The sequence below is a fragment of the Anomaloglossus baeobatrachus genome, unplaced genomic scaffold (assembly GCF_048569485.1).
Source record: "Anomaloglossus baeobatrachus isolate aAnoBae1 unplaced genomic scaffold, aAnoBae1.hap1 Scaffold_639, whole genome shotgun sequence".
Classification (NCBI taxonomy): Eukaryota; Metazoa; Chordata; class Amphibia; order Anura; family Aromobatidae; genus Anomaloglossus; species Anomaloglossus baeobatrachus.
In genome coordinates, this window is record NW_027445007.1 from 86,264 (window position 1) to 103,108 (window position 16,845).

The window sequence follows — 16,845 nt, forward strand, 5'->3', positions numbered from 1 at the left end:
CTGGGAATCTCTGGTTCCGTTGACATTTTTGACAATTTCTTTTTTTGGAGAGAGGGGGGGGAGTTAGAGTGTCCCTACCCACAATAAAAAAAAGCAAAAAAAAACAAAAAGCTTTTACTTCAGCCTTGCTCTCGAAAAGGCCAACAGGTGCAATAGCTACCCGTCAACGGCCACTCTAAACTGAATGTGCCTGCCCTCGTCAGATCGCAGCTGCTACGCAGTTTGAGGCCGGGCAAGTACCGGCATGGGAGACTGGCTGGGAATCCCTGGTTCCGTTGACATTTTTGACAATTTCTTTTTTTGGAGAGAGGGGGGGGAGTTAGAGTGGCCCTACCCACAATAAAAAAAGCAAAAAAAAACAAAACGCTTTTACTTCAGCCTTGCTCTCGAAAAGGCCAACAGGTGCAATAGCTACCCATCAACGGCCACTCTAAACTGAATGTACCTGCCCTCGTCAGATCGCAGCCGCTACGCAGTTTGAGGCCGGGCAAGTACCGGCATGGGAGACTGGCTGGGAATCCCTGGTTCCGTTGACATTTTTGACAATTTCTTTTTTTGGAGAGAGGGGGGGGAGTTAGAGTGGCCCTACCCACAATAAAAAAAAGCAAAAAAAAACAAAAAGCTTTTACTTCAGCCTTGCTCTCGAAAAGGCCAACAGGTGCAATAGCTACCCGTCAACGGCCACTCTAAACTGAATGTGCCTGCCCTCGTCAGATCGCAGCCGCTACGCAGTTTGAGGCCGGGCAAGTACCGGCATGGGAGACTGGCTGGGAATCCCTGGTTCCGTTGACATTTTTGACAATTTCTTTTTTTGGAGAGAGGGGGGGGGAGTTAGAGTGGCCCTACCCACAATAAAAAAAAGCAAAAAAAAACAAAAAGCTTTTACTTCAGCCTTGCTCTCGAAAAGGCCAACAGGTGCAATAGCTACCCGTCAACGGCCACTCTAAACTGAATGTTCCTACCATCGTCAGATCGCAGCCGCTAGGCAGTTTGAGGCCGGGCAAGTACCGGCATGGGAGACTGGCTGGGAATCCCTGGTTCCGTTGACATTTTTGACAATTTCTTTTTTTGGAGAGAGGGGGGGGAGTTAGAGTGGCCCTACCCACAATAAAAAAAAGCAAAAAAAAACAAAAAGCTTTTACTTCAGCCTTGCTCTCGAAAAGGCCAACAGGTGCATTAGCTACCCGTCAACGGCCACTCTAAACTGGAAGTGCCTGCCCTCGTCAGATCGCAGCCGCTACGCAGTTTGAGGCCGGGCAAGTACCGGCATGGGAGACTGGCTGGGAATCCCTGGTTCCGTTGACATTTTTGACAATTTCTTTTTTTGGAGAGAGGGGGGGGAGTTAGAGTGGCCCTACCCACAATAAAAAAAAGCAAAAAAAAACAAAAAGCTTTTACTTCAGCCTTGCTCTCGAAAAGGCCAACAGGTGCAATAGCTACCCGTCAACGGCCACTCTAAACTGAATGTGCCTGCCCTCGTCAGATCGCAGCCGCTACGCAGTTTGAGGCCGGGCAAGTACCGGCATGGGAGACTGGCTGGGAATCCCTGGTTCTGTTGACATTTTTGACAATTTCTTTTTTTGGAGAGAGGGGGGGGAGTTAGAGTGGCCCTACCCACAATAAAAAAAAGCAAAAAAAAACAAAAAGCTTTTACTTCAGCCTTGCTCTTGAAAAGGCCAACAGGTGCAATAGCTACTCGTCAACGGCCACTCTAAACTGAATGTGCCTGCCCTCGTCAGATCGCAGCCGCTACGCAGTTTGAGGCCGGGCAAGTACCGGCATGGGAGACTGACTGGGAATCCCTGGTTCCGTTGACATTTTTGACAATTTCTTTTTTTGGAGAGAGGGGGGGGAGTTAGAGTGGCCCTACCCACAATAAAAAAAGCAAAAAAAAACAAAAAGCTTTTACTTCAGCCTTGCTCTCGAAAAGGCCAACAGGTGCAATAGCTACCCGTCAACGGCCACTCTAAACTGAATGTGCCTGCCCTCGTCAGATCGCAGCCGCTACGCAGTTTGAGGCCGGGCAAGTACCGGCATGGGAGACTGGCTGGGAATCCCTGGTTCCGTTGACATTTTTGACAATTTCTTTTTTTGGAGAGAGGGGGGGGAGTTAGAGTGGCCCTACCCACAATAAAAAAAAGCAAAAAAAAACAAAAAGCTTTTACTTCAGCCTTGCTCTCGAAAAGGCCAACAGGTGCAATAGCTACCCGTCAACGGCCACTCTAAACTGAATGTGCCTGCCCTCGTCAGATCGCAGCCGCTACGCAGTTTGAGGCCGGGCAAGTACCGGCATGGGAGACTGGCTGGGAATCCCTGGTTCCGTTGACATTTTTGACAATTTCTTTTTTTGGAGAGAGGGGGGGGAGTTAGAGTGGCCCTACCCACAATAAAAAAAGCAAAAAAAAACAAAAAGCTTTTACTTCAGCCTTGCTCTCGAAAAGGCCAACAGGTGCAATAGCTACCCGTCAACGGCCACTCTAAACTGAATGTGCCTGCCCTCGTCAGATCGCAGCCGCTACGCAGTTTGAGGCCGGGCAAGTACCGGCATGGGAGACTGGCTGGGAATCCCTGGTTCCGTTGACATTTTTGACAATTTCTTTTTTGGGAGAGAGGGGGGGGAGTTAGAGTGGCCCTATTCACAATAAAAAAAAGCAAAAAAAAACAAAAAGCTTTTACTTCAGCCTTGCTCTCGAAAAGGCCAACAGGTGCAATAGCTACCCGTCAACGGCCACTCTAAACTGAATGTGCCTGCCCTCGTCAGATCGCAGCCGCTACGCGGTTTGAGGCCGGGCAAGTACCGGCATGGGAGACTGGCTGGGAATCCCTGGTTCCGTTGACATTTTTGACAATTTCTTTTTTTGGAGAGAGGGGGGGGAGTTAGAGTGGCCCTACCCACAATAAAAAAAAGCAAAAAAAAACAAAAAGCTTTTACTTCAGCCTTGCTCTTGAAAAGGCCAACAGGTGCAATAGCTACCCGTCAACAGCCACTCTAAACTGAATGTGCCTGCCCTCGTCAGATCGCAGCCGCTACGCAGTTTGAGGCCGGGCAAGTACCGGCATGGGAGACTGGCTGGGAATCCCTGGTTCCGTTGACATTTTTGACAATTTCTTTTTTTGGAGAGAGGGGGGGGAGTTAGAGTGGCCCTACCCACAATAAAAAAAAGCAAAAAAAAGCAAAAAAAAACAAAAAGCTTTTACTTTAGCCTTGCTCTCGAAAAGGCCAACAGGTGCAATAGCTACCCGTCAACGGCCACTCTAAACTGAATGTGCCTGCCATCGTCAGATCGCAGCCGCTACGCAGTTTGAGGCCGGGCAAGTACCGGCATGGGAGACTGGTTGGGAATCCCTGGTTCCGTTGACATTTTTGACAATTTCTTTTTTTGGAGAGAGGGGGGGGAGTTAGAGTGGCCCTACCCACAATAAAAAAAAGCAAAAAAAAACAAAAAGCTTTTACTTCAGCCTTGCTCTCGAAAAGGCCAACAGGTGCAATAGCTACCCGTCAACGGCCACTCTAAACTGAATGTGCCTGCCCTCGTCAGATCGCAGCCGCTACTCAGTTTGAGGCCGGGCAAGTACCGGCATGGGAGACTGGCTGGGAATCCCTGGTTCCGTTGACATTTTTGACAATTTCTTTTTTTGGAGAGAGGGGGGGGAGTTAGAGTGGCCCTACCCACAATAAAAAAAAGCAAAAAAAACCAAAAAGCTTTTACTTCAGCCTTGCTCTCGAAAAGGCCAACAGGTGCAATAGCTACCCGTCAACGGCCACTCTAAACTGAATGTGCCTGCCCTCGTCAGATCGCAGCCGCTACGCAGTTTGAGGCCGGGCAAGTACCGGCATGGGAGAATGGCTGGGAATCCCTGGTTCCGTTGACATTTTTGACAATTTCTTTTTTTGGAGAGAGGGGGGGGAGTTAGAGTGGCCCTACCCACAATAAAAAAAAGCAAAAAAAAACAAAAAGCTTTTACTTCAGCCTTGCTCTCGAAAAGGCCAACAGGTGCAATAGCTACCCGTCAACGGCCACTCTAAAGTGAATGTGCCTGCCCTCGTCAGATCGCAGCCGCTACGCAGTTTGAGACCGGGCAAGTACCGGCATGGGAGACTGGCTGGGAATCCCTGGTTCAGTTGACATTTTTGACAATTTCTTTTTTTGGAGAGAGGGGGGGGAGTTAAAGTGGCCCTACCCACAATAAAAAAAAGCAAAAAAAAACAAAAAGCTTTTACTTCAGCCTTGCTCTCGAAAAGGCCAACAGGTGCAATAGCTACCCGTCAACGGCCACTCTAAACTGAATGTGCCTGCCCTCGTCAGATCGCAGCCGCTACGCAGTTTGAGGCCGGGCAAGTACCGGCATGGGAGACTGGCTGGGAATCCCTGGTTCCGTTGACATTTTTGACAATTTCTTTTTTTGGAGAGAGGGGGGGGAGTTAGAGTGGCCCTACCCACAATAAAAAAAAGCAAAAAAAAACAAAAAGCTTTTACTTCAGCCTTGCTCTCGAAAAGGCCAACAGGTGCAATAGCTACCCGTCAACGGCCACTCTAAACTGAATGTGCCTTCCCTCGTCAGATCGCAGCCGCTACACAGTTTGAGGCCGGGCAAGTACTGGCATGGGAGACTGGCTAGGAATCCCTGGTTCCGTTGACATTTTTGACAATTTCTTTTTTTGGAGAGAGGGGGGGGAGTTAGAGTGGCCCTACCCACAATAAAAAAAAGCAAAAAAAACCAAAAAGCTTTTACTTCAGCCTTGCTCTCGAAAAGGCCAACAGGTGCAATAGCTACCCGTCAACGGCCACTCTAAACTGAATGTGCCTGCCCTCGTCAGATCGCAGCCGCTACGCAGTTTGAGGCCGGGCAAGTACCGGCATGGGAGACTGGCTGGGAATCCCTGGTTCCGTTGACATTTTTGACAATTTCTTTTTTTGGAGAGAGGGGGGGGAGTTAGAGTGGCCCTACCCACAATAAAAAAAAGCAAAAAAAAACAAAAAGCTTTTACTTCAGCCTTGCTCTCGAAAAGGCCAACAGGTGCAATAGCTACCCGTCAACGGCCACTCTAAAGTGAATGTCCCTGCCCTCGTCAGATCGCAGCCGCTACGCAGTTTGAGGCCGGGCAAGTACCGGCATGGGAGACTGGCTGGGAATCCCTGGTTCCGTTGACATTTTTGACAATTTCTTTTTTTGGAGAGAGGGGGGGGAGTTAAAGTGGCCCTACCCACAATAAAAAAAAGCAAAAAAAACCAAAAAGCTTTTACTTCAGCCTTGCTCTCGAAAAGGCCAACAGGTGCAATAGCTACCCGTCAACGGCCACTCTAAACTGAATGTGCCTGCCCTCGTCATATCGCAGCCCCTACGCAGTTTGAGGCCGGGCAAGTACCGGCATGGGAGACTGGCTGGGAATCCCTGGTTCCGTTGACATTTTTGACAATTTCTTTTTTTGGAGAGAGGGGGGGGGAGTTAGAGTGGCCCTACCCACAATAAAAAAAAGCAAAAAAAAACAAAAAGCTTTTACTTCAGCCTTGCTCTCGAAAAGGCCAACAGGTGCAATAGCTACCCGTCAACGGCCACTCTAAACTGAATGTGCCTTCCCTCGTCAGATCGCAGCCGCTACACAGTTTGAGGCCGGGCAAGTACCGGCATGGGAGACTGGCTGGGAATCCCTGGTTCCGTTGACATTTTTGACAATTTCTTTTTTTGGAGAGAGGGGGGGGAGTTAGAGTGGCCCTACCCACAATAAAAAAAAGCAAAAAAAAACAAAAAGCTTTTACTTCAGCCTTGCTCTCGAAAAGGCCAACAGGTGCAATAGCTACCCGTCAACGGCCACTCTAAACTGAACGTGCCTGCCCTCGTCATATCGCAGCCGCTACGCAGATTGAGGTCGGGCAAGTACCGGCATGGGAGACTGGCTGGGAATCCCTGGTTCCGTTGACATTTTTGACAATTTCTTTTTTTGGAGAGAGGGGGGGGAGTTAGAGTGGCCCTACCCACAATAAAAAAAAGCAAAAAAAAACAAAAAGCTTTTACTTCAGCCTTGCTCTCGAAAAGGACAACAGGTGCAATAGCTACCCGTCAACGGCCACTCTAAACTGAATGTGCCTGCCCTCGTCAGATCGCAGCCGCTACGCAGTTTGAGGCCGGGCAAGTACCGGCATGGGAGACTGGCAGGGAATCCCTGGTTCCGTTGACATTTTTGACAATTTCTTTTTTTGGAGAGAGGGGGAGGGGTTAGAGTGGCCCTACCCACAATAAAAAAAAGCAAAAAAAACCAAAAAGCTTTTACTTCAGCCTTGCTCTCGAAAAGGCCAACAGGTGCAATAGCTACCCGTCAACGGCCACTCTAAACTGAATGTGCCTGCCCTCGTCAGATCGCAGCCGCTACGCAGTTTGAGGCTGGGCAAGTACCGGCATGGGAGACTGGCTGGGAATCCCTGGTTCCGTTGACATTTTTGACAATTTCTTTTTTTGGAGAGAGGGGGGGGGAGTTAGAGTGGCCCTACCCACAATAAAAAAAAGCAAAAAAAACCAAAAAGCTTTTACTTCAGCCTTGCTCTCGAAAAGGCCAACAGGTGCAATAGCTACCCGTCAACGGCCACTCTAAACTGAATGTGCCTGCCCTCGTCAGATCGCAGCCGCTACGCAGTTTGAGGCCGGGCAAGTACCGGCATGGGAGACTGGCTGGGAATCCCTGGTTCCGTTGACATTTTTGACAATTTCTTTTTTTGGAGAGAGGGTGGGGGAGTTAGAGTGGCCCTACCCACAATAAAAAAAAGCAAAAAAAACCAAAAAGCTTTTACTTCAGCCTTGCTCTCGAAAAGGCCAACAGGTGCAATAGCTACCCGTCAACGGCCACTCTAAACTGAATGTGCCTGCCCTCGTCAGATCGCAGCAGCTACGCAGTTTGAGGCCGGGCAAGTACCGGCATGGGAGACTGGCTGGGAATCCCTGGTTCCGTTGACATTTTTGACAATTTCTTTTTTTGGAGAGAGGGGGGGGAGTTAGAGTGGCCTGACCCACAATAAAAAAAAGCAAAAAAAACCAAAAAGCTTTTACTTCAGCCTTGCTCTCGAAAAGGCCAACAGGTGCAATAGCTACCCGTCAACGGCCGCTCTAAACTGAATGTGCCTGCCCTCGTCAGATCGCAGCCGCTACGCAGTTTGAGGCCGGGCAAGTACCGGCATGGGAGACTGGCTGGGAATCCCTGGTTCCGTTGACATTTTTGACAATTTCTTTTTTTGGAGAGAGGGGGGGGAGTTAGAGTGGCCCTACCCACAATAAAAAAAAGCAAAAAAAAACAAAAAGCTTTTACTTCAGCCTTGCTCTCGAAAAGGCCAACAGGTGCAATAGCTACCCGTCAACGGCCACTCTAAACTGAATGTGCCTGCCCTCGCCAGATCGCAGCAGCTACGCAGTTTGAGGCCGGGCAAGTACCGGCATGGGAGACTGGCTGGGAATCCCTGGTTTCGTTGACATTTTTGACAATTTCTTTTTTTGGAGAGAGGGGGGGGAGTTAGAGTGGCCCTACCCACAATAAAAAAAAGCAAAAAAAACCAAAAAGCTTTTACTTCAGCCTTGCTCTCGAAAAGGCCAACAGGTGCAATAGCTACCCGTCAACGGCCACTCTAAACTGAATGTGCCTGCCCTCGTCAGATCGCAGCCGCTACGCAGTTTGAGGCCGGGCAAGTACCGGCATGGGAGACTGGCTGGGAATCCCTGGTTTCGTTGACATTTTTGACAATTTCTTTTTTTGGAGAGAGGGGGGGGAGTTAGAGTGGCCCTACCCACAATAAAAAAAAGCAAAAAAAAACAAAAAGCTTTTACTTCAGCCTTGCTCTTGAAAAGGCCAACAGGTGCAATAGCTAGCCGTCAACGGCCACTCTAAACTGAATGTGCCTGCCCTCGTCAGATCGCAGCCGCTACGCAGTTTGAGGCCGGGCAAGTACCGGCATGGGAGACTGGCTGGGAATCCCTGGTTCCGTTGACATTTTTGACAATTTTTTTTTTTGGAGAGAGGGGGGGAGTTAGAGTGGCCCTACCCACAATAAAAAAAAGCAAAAAAAAACAAAAAGCTTTTACTTCAGCCTTGCTCTCGAAAAGGCCAACAGGTGCAATAGCTACCCGTCAACGGCCACTCTAAACTGAATGTGCCTGCCCTCGTCAGATCGCTGCCGCTACGTAGTTTGAGGCCGGGCAAGTACCGGCATGGGAGACTGGCTGGGAATCCCTGGTTCCGTTGACATTTTTGACAATTTCTTTTTTTGGAGAGAGGGGGGGGAGTTAGAGTGGCCCTACCCACAATAAAAAAAAGCAAAAAAAACCAAAAAGCTTTTACTTCAGCCTTGCTCTCGAAAAGGCCAACAGGTGCAATAGCTACCCGTCAACGGCCACTCTAAACTGAATGTGCCTGCCCTCGTCAGATCGCAGCCGCTACGCAGTTTGAGGCCGGGCAAGTACCGGCATGGGAGACTGGCTGGGAATCCCTGGTTCCGTTGACATTTTTGACAATTTCTTTTTTTGGAGAGAGGGGGGGGAGTTAGAGTGGCCCTACCCACAATAAAAAAAGCAAAAAAAACCAAAAAGCTTTTACTTCAGCCTTGCTCTCGAAAAGGCCAACAGGTGCAATAGCTACCCGTCAACGGCCACTCTAAACTGAATGTTCCTGCCCTCGTCAGATCGCAGCCGCTACGCAGTTTGAGGCCGGGCAAGTACCCGCATGGGAGACTGGCTGGGAATCCCTGGTTCCGTTGACATTTTTGACAATTTCTTTTTTTGGAGAGAGGGGGGGGAGTTAGAGTGGCCCTACCCACAATAAAAAAAAGCAAAAAAAAACAAAAAGCTTTTACTTCAGCCTTGCTCTCGAAAAGGCCAACAGGTGCATTAGCTACCCGTCAACGGCCACTCTAAACTGAATGTGCCTGCCCTCGTCAAATCGCAGCCGCTACGCAGTTTGAGGCCGGGCAAGTACCGGCATGGGAGACTGGCTGGGAATCCCTGGTTCCGTTGACATTTTTGACAATTTCTTTTTTTGGAGAGAGGGGGGGGAGTTAGAGTGGCCCTACCCACAATAAAAAAAAGCAAAAAAAAACAAAAAGCTTTTACTTCAGCCTTGCTCTCGAAAAGGCCAACAGGTGCAATAGCTTCCCGTCAACGGCCACTCTAAACTGAATGTGCCTGCCCTCGTCAGATCGCAGCCGCTACGCAGTTTGAGGCCGGGCAAGTACCGGCATGGGAGACTGGCTGGGAATCCCTGGTTCCGTTGACATTTTTGACAATTTCTTTTTTTGGAGAGAGGGGGGGGAGTTAGAGTAGCCCTACCCACAATAAAAAAAAGCAAAAAAAAACAAAAAGCTTTTACTTCAGCCTTGCTCTCGAAAAGGCCAACAGGTGCAATAGCTACCCGTCAACGGCCACTCTAAACTGAATGTGCCTGCCCTCGTCAGATCGCAGCCGCTATGCAGTTTGAGGCCGGGCAAGTACCGGCATGGGAGACTGGCTGGGAATCCCTGGTTCCGTTGACATTTTTGACAATTTTTTTTTTTGGAGAGAGGGGGGGAGTTAGAGTGGCCCTACCCACAATAAAAAAAAGCAAAAAAAAACAAAAAGCTTTTACTTCAGCCTTGCTCTCGAAAAGGCCAACAGGTGCAATAGCTACCCATCAACGGCCACTCTAAACTGAATGTGCCTGCCCTCGTCAGATCGCTGCCGCTACGTAGTTTGAGGCCGGGCAAGTACCGGCATGGGAGACTGTCTGGGAATTCCTGGTTCCGTTGACATTTTTGACAATTTCTTTTTTTGGAGAGAAAGGGGGGAGTTAGAGTGGCCCTACCCACAATAAAAAAAGCAAAAAAAAACAAAAAGCTTTTACTTCAGCCTTGCTCTCGAAAAGGCCAACAGGTGCAATAGCTACCCGTCAACGGCCGCTCTAAACTGAATGTGCCTGCCCTCGTCAGATCGCAGCCGCTACGCAGTTTGAGGCCGGGCAAGTACCGGCATGGGAGACTGGCTGGGAATCCCTGGTTCCGTTGACATTTTTGACAATTTCTTTTTTTGGAGAGAGGGGGGGGGGGAGTTAGAGTGGCCCTACCCACAATAAAAAAAAGCAAAAAAAAACAAAAAGCTTTTACTTCAGCCTTGCTCTCGAAAAGGCCAACAGGTGCAATAGCTTCCCGTCAACGGCCACTCTAAACTGAATGTGCCTGCCCTCGTCAGATCGCAGCCGCTACGCAGTTTGAGGCCGGGCAAGTACCGGCATGGGAGACTGGCTGGGAATCCCTGGTTCCGTTGACATTTTTGACAATTTCTTTTTTTGGAGAGAGGGGGGGGAGTTAGAGTAGCCCTACCCACAATAAAAAAAAGCAAAAAAAAACAAAAAGCTTTTACTTCAGCCTTGCTCTCGAAAAGGCCAACAGGTGCAATAGCTACCCGTCAACGGCCACTCTAAACTGAATGTGCCTGCCCTCGTCAGATCGCAGCCGCTACGCAGTTTGAGGCCGGGCAAGTACCGGCATGGGAGACTGGCTGGGAATCCCTGGTTCCGTTGACATTTTTGACAATTTTTTTTTTTGGAGAGAGGGGGGGAGTTAGAGTGGCCCTACCCACAATAAAAAAAAGCAAAAAAAAACAAAAAGCTTTTACTTCAGCCTTGCTCTCGAAAAGGCCAACAGGTGCAATAGCTACCCATCAACGGCCACTCTAAACTGAATGTGCCTGCCCTCGTCAGATCGCTGCCGCTACGTAGTTTGAGGCCGGGCAAGTACCGGCATGGGAGACTGTCTGGGAATTCCTGGTTCCGTTGACATTTTTGACAATTTCTTTTTTTGGAGAGAAAGGGGGGAGTTAGAGTGGCCCTACCCACAATAAAAAAAAGCAAAAAAAAACAAAAAGCTTTTACTTCAGCCTTGCTCTCGAAAAGGCCAACAGGTGCAATAGCTACCCGTCAACGGCCACTCTAAACTGAATGTGCCTGCCCTCGTCAGATCGCAGCCGCTACGCAGTTTGAGGCCGGGCAAGTACCGGCATGGGAGACTGGCTGGGAATCCCTGGTTCCGTTGCCATTTTTGACAATTTCTTTTTTTTGGAGAGAGGGGGGGGAGTTAGAGTGGCCCTACCCACAATAAAAAAAAGCAAAAAAAAACAAAAAGCTTTTACTTCAGCCTTGCTCTCGAAAAGGCCAACAGGTGCAATAGCTACCCGTCAACGGCCACTCTAAACTGAATGTGCCTGCCCTCGTCAGATCGCAGCCGCTACGCAGTTTGAGGCCGGGCAAGTACCCGCATGGGAGACTGGCTGGGAATCCCTGGTTCCGTTGACATTTTTGACAATTTCTTTTTTTGGGGAGAGGGGGGGGAGTTAGAGTGGCCCTACCCACAATAAAAAAAAGCAAAAAAAAACAAAAAGCTTTTACTTCAGCCTTGCTCTCGAAAAGGCCAACAGGTGCAATAGCTACCCGTCAACGGCCACTCTAAACTGAATGTGCCTGCCCTCGTCAGATCGCAGCCGCTACGCAGTTTGAGGCCGGGCAAGTACCAGCATGGGAGACTGGCTGGGAATCCCTGGTTCCGTTGACATTTTTGACAATTTCTTTTTTTGGAGAGAGGGGGGGGAGTTAGAGTGGCCCTACCCACAATAAAAAAAAGCAAAAAAAAACAAAAAGCTTTTACTTCAGCCTTGCTCTCGAAAAGGCCAACAGGTGCAATAGCTACCCGTCAACGGCCACTCTAAACTGAATGTGCCTGCCCTCGTCAGATCGCAGCCGCTACGCAGTTTAAGGCCGGGCAAGTACCGGCATGGGAGACTGGCTGGGAATCCCTGGTTCCGTTGACATTTTTGACAATTTCTTTTTTTGGAGAGAGGGGGGGGAGTTAGAGTGGCCCTACCCACAATAAAAAAAGCAAAAAAAAACAAAAAGCTTTTACTTCAGCCTTGCTCTCGAAAAGGCCAACAGGTGCAATAGCTACCCGTCAACGGCCGCTCTAAACTGAATGTGCCTGCCCTCGTCAGATCGCAGCCGCTACGCAGTTTGAGGCCGGGCAAGTACCGGCATGGGAGACTGGCTGGGAATCCCTGGTTCCGTTGACATTTTTGACAATTTCTTTTTTTGGAGAGAGGGGGGGGGGAGTTAGAGTGGCCCTACCCACAATAAAAAAAAGCAAAAAAAAACAAAAAGCTTTTACTTCAGCCTTGCTCTCGAAAAGGCCAACAGGTGCAATAGCTACCCGTCAACGGCCACTCTAAACTGAATGTGCTTGCCCTCGTCAGATCGCAGCCGCTACGCAGTTTGAGGCCGGGCAAGTACCGGCATGGGAGACTGGCTGGGAATCCCTGGTTCCATTGACATTTTTGACAATTTCTTTTTTTGGAGAGAGGGGGGGGGAGTTAGAGTGGCCCTACCCAGAATAAAAAAAAGCAAAAAAAAACAAAAAGCTTTTACTTCAGCCTTGCTCTCGAAAAGGCCAACAGGTGCAATAGCTACCCGTCAACGGCCACTCTAAACTGAATGTGCCTGCCCTCGTCAGATCGCAGCCGCTACGCAGTTTGAGGCCGGGCAAGTACCGGCATGGGAGACTGGCTGGGAATCCCTGGTTCCGTTGACATTTTTGACAATTTCTTTTTTTGGAGAGAGGGGGGGAGTTAGAGTGGCCCTACCCACAATAAAAAAAAGCAAAAAAAAACAAAAAGCTTTTACTTCAGCCTTGCTCTCGAAAAGGCCAACAGGTGCAATAGCTACCCGTCAACGGCCACTCTAAACTGAATGTGCCTGCCCTCGTCAGATCGCAGCCGCTACGCAGTTTGAGGCCGGGCAAGTACCGGCATGGGAGACTGGCTGGGAATCCCTGGTTCCGTTGACATTTTTGACAATTTCTTTTTTTGGAGAGAGGGGGGGGAGTTAGAGTGGCCCTACCCACAATAAAAAAAAGCAAAAAAAAACAAAAAGCTTTTACTTCAGCCTTGCTCTCGAAAAGGCCAACAGGTGCAATAGCTACCCGTCAACGGCCTCTTTAAACTGAATGTGCCTGCCCTCGTCAGATCGCAGCCGCTACGCAGTTTGAGGCCGGGCAAGTACCGGCATGGGAGACTGGCTGGGAATCCCTGGTTCCGTTGACATTTTTGACAATTTCTTTTTTTGGAGAGAGGGGGGGGAGTTAGAGTGGCCCTACCCACAATAAAAAAAAGCAAAAAAAAACAAAAAGCTTTTACTTCAGCCTTGCTCTCGAAAAGGCCAACAGGTGCAATAGCTACCCGTCAACGGCCTCTTTAAACTGAATGTGCCTGCCCTCGTCAGATCGCAGCCGCTACGCAGTTTGAGGCCGGGCAAGTACCGGCATGGGAGACTGGCTGGGAATCCCTGGTTCCGTTGACATTTTTGACAATTTCTTTTTTTGGAGAGAGGGGGGGGAGTTAGAGTGGCCCTACCCACAATAAAAAAAAGCAAAAAAAAACCAAAAAGCTTTTACTTCAGCCTTGCTCTCGAAAAGGCCAACAGGTGCAATAGCTACCCGTCAACGGCCACTCTAAACTGAATGTGCCTGCCCTCGTCAGATCGCAGCCGCTACGCAGTTTGAGGCCGGGCAAGTACCGGCATGGGAGACTGGCTTTGAGGCCGGGCAAGTACCGGCATGGGAGACTGGCTGGGAATCCCTGGTTCCGTTGACATTTTTGACAATTTCTTTTTTTGGAGAGAGGGGGGGGAGTTAGAGTGGCCCTACCCACAATAAAAAAAAGCAAAAAAAAACAAAAAGCTTTTACTTCAGCCTTGCTCTTGAAAAGGCCAACAGGTGCAATAGCTACCCGTCAACGGCCACTCTAAACTGAATGTGCCTGCCCTCGTCAGATCGCAGCCGCTACGCAGTTTGAGGCCGGGCAAGTACCGGCATGGGAGACTGGCTGGGAATCCCTGGTTCCGTTGACATTTTTGACAATTTCTTTTTTTGGAGAGAGGGGGGGGAGTAAGAGTGGCCCTACCCACAATAAAAAAAAGCAAAAAAAACCAAAAAGCTTTTACTTCAGCCTTGCTCTCGAAAAGGCCAACAGGTGCAATAGCTACCCGTCAACGGCCACTCTAAACTGAATGTGCCTGCCCTCGTCAGATCGCAGCCGCTACGCAGTTTGAGGCCGGGCAAGTACCGGCATGGGAGACTGGCTGAAAATCCCTGGTTCCGTTGACATTTTTGACAATTTCTTTTTTTGGAGAGAGGGGGGGGAGTTAGAGTGGCCCTACCCACAATAAAAAAAAGCAAAAAAAAAAAAAAAAGCTTTTACTTCAGCCTTGCTCTCGAAAAGGCCAACAGGTGCAATAGCTACCCGTCAATGGCCACTCTAAACTGAATGTGCCTGCCCTCGTCAGATCGCAGCCGCTACGCAGTTTGAGGCCGGGCAAGTACCGGCATGGGAGACTGGCTGGGAATCCCTGGTTCCGTTGACATTTTTGACAATTTCATTTTTTGGAGAGAGGGGGGGGAGTTAGAGTGGCCCTACCCACAATAAAAAAAGCAAAAAAACCAAAAAGCTTTTACTTCAGCCTTGCTCTCGAAAAGGCCAACAGGTGCAATAGCTACACGTCAACGGCCACTCTAAACTGAATGTGCCTGCCCTCGTCAGATCGCAGCCGCTACGCAGTTTGAGGCCGGGCAAGTACCGGCATGGGAGACTGGCTGGGAATCCCTGGTTCCGTTGACATTTTTGACAATTTCTTTTTTTGGAGAGAGGGGGGGGAGTTAGAGTGGCCCTACCCACAATAAAAAAAGCAAAAAAAAACAAAAAGCTTTTACTTCAGCCTTGCTCTCGAAAAGGCCAACAGGTGCAATAGCTACCCGTCAACGGCCACTCTAAACTGAATGTGCCTGCCCTCGTCAGATCGCAGCCGCTACGCAGTTTGAGGCCGGGCAAGTACCGGCATGGGAGACTGGCTGGGAATCCCTGGTTCCGTTGACATTTTTGACAATTTCTTTTTTTGGAGAGAGGGGGGGGAGTTAGAGTGGCCCTACCCACAATAAAAAAAAGCAAAAAAAACAAAAAGCTTTTACTTCAGCCTTGCTCTCGAAAAGGCCAACAGGTGCAATAGCTACCCGTCAACGGCCACTCTAAACTGAATGTGCCTGCCCTCGTCAGATCGCAGCCGCTACGCGGTTTGAGGCCGGGCAAGTACCGGCATGGGAGACTGGCTGGGAATCCCTGGTTCCGTTGACATTTTTGACAATTTCTTTTTTTGGAGAGAGGGGGGGGGTTAGAGTGGCCCTACCCACAATAAAAAAAAGCAAAAAAAACCAAAAAGCTTTTACTTCAGCCTTGCTCTTGAAAAGGCCAACAGGTGCAATAGCTACCCGTCAACGGCCACTCTAAACTGAATGTGCCTGCCCTCGTCAGATCGCAGCCGCTACGCAGTTTGAGGCCGGGCAAGTACCGGCATGGGAGACTGGCTGGGAATCCCTGGTTCCGTTGACATTTTTGAAAATTTCTTTTTTTGGAGAGAGGGGGGGGAGTTAGAGTGGCCCTACCCACAATAAAAAAAAGCAAAAAAAAACAAAAAGCTTTTACTTCAGCCTTGCTCTCGAAAAGGCCAACAGGTGCAATAGCTACCCGTCAACGGCCACTCTAAACTGAATGTGCCTGCCCTCGTCAGATCGCAGCCGCTACGCAGTTTGAGGCCGGGCAAATACCGGCATGGGAGACTGGCTGGGAATCCCTGGTTCCGTTGACATTTTTGACAATTTCTTTTTTTGGAGAGAGGGGGGGGAGTTAGAGTGGCCCTACCCACAATAAAAAAAAGCAAAAAAAAACCAAAAAGCTTTTACTTCAGCCTTGCTCTCGAAAAGGCCAACAGGTGCAATAAGTACCTGTCAACTGCCACTCTAAACTGAATGTGCCTGCCCTCATCAGATCGCAGCCGCTACGCAGATTGAGGCCGGGCAAGTACCGGCATGGGAGACTGGCTGGGAATCCCTGGTTCCGTTGACATTTTTGACAATTTCTTTTTTTGGAGAGGGGGGGGGAGTTAGAGTGGCCCTACCCACAATAAAAAAAAGCAAAAAAAAACCAAAAAGCTTTTACTTCAGCCTTGCTCTCGAAAAGGCCAACAGGTGCAATAAGTACCTGTCAACTGCCACTCTAAACTGAATGTGCCTGCCCTCGTCAGATCGCAGCCGCTACGCAGATTGAGGCCGGGCAAGTACCGGCATGGGAGACTGGCTGGGAATCCCTGGTTCCGTTGACATTTTTGACAATTTCTTTTTTTGGAGAGGGGGGGGGGAGTTAGAGTGGCCCTACCCACAATAAAAAAAAGCAAAAAAAAACCAAAAAGCTTTTACTTCAGCCTTGCTCTCGAAAAGGCCAACAGGTGCAATAGCTACCCGTCAACGGCCACTCTAAACTGAATGTTCCTGCCCTCGTCAGATCGCAGCCGCTACGCAGTATGAGGCCGGGCAAGTACCGGCATGGGAGACTGGCTGGGAATCCCTGGTTCCGTTGACATTTTTGACAATTTCTTTTTTTGGAGAGAGGGGGGGAGTTAGAGTGGCCCTACCCACAATAAAAAAAGCAAAAAAAAACAAAAAGCTTTTACTTCAGCCTTGCTCTCGAAAAAGCCAACAGGTGCAATAGCTACCCGTCAACGGCCACTCTAAACTGAATGTGCCTGCCCTCGTCAGATCGCAGCCGCTACGCAGTTTGAGGCCGGGCAAGTACCGGCATGGGAGACTGGCTGGGAATCCCTGGTTCCGTTGACATTTTTGACAATTTCTTTTTTTGGAGAGAGGGGGGGGGTTAGAGTGGCCCTACCCACAATAAAAAAAAGCAAAAAAAACCAAAAAGCTTTTACTTCAGCCTTGCTCTCGAAAAGGCCAACAGGTGCAATAGCTACCC

At 49.3% G+C, this 16,845-nt stretch overlaps 6 pseudogenes; all 6 read left to right on the top strand.

Moving 5' to 3' along the window:
- The first annotated feature begins 1,186 nt into the window (after positions 1 to 1,186).
- Positions 1,187 to 1,305, top strand: LOC142286023 (5S ribosomal RNA; annotated as a pseudogene).
- A 393-nt stretch (positions 1,306 to 1,698) lies between these two features.
- Positions 1,699 to 1,817, top strand: LOC142286050 (5S ribosomal RNA; annotated as a pseudogene).
- A 5,012-nt stretch (positions 1,818 to 6,829) lies between these two features.
- On the top strand, positions 6,830 to 6,948 carry LOC142286019 (5S ribosomal RNA; annotated as a pseudogene).
- Positions 6,949 to 9,387: 2,439 nt separating this feature from the next.
- LOC142286058 (5S ribosomal RNA) lies at positions 9,388 to 9,506 on the top strand (annotated as a pseudogene).
- A 1,930-nt stretch (positions 9,507 to 11,436) lies between these two features.
- On the top strand, positions 11,437 to 11,555 carry LOC142286040 (5S ribosomal RNA; annotated as a pseudogene).
- A 137-nt stretch (positions 11,556 to 11,692) lies between these two features.
- LOC142286017 (5S ribosomal RNA) lies at positions 11,693 to 11,811 on the top strand (annotated as a pseudogene).
- The last annotated feature ends 5,034 nt before the right edge of the window (positions 11,812 to 16,845 follow it).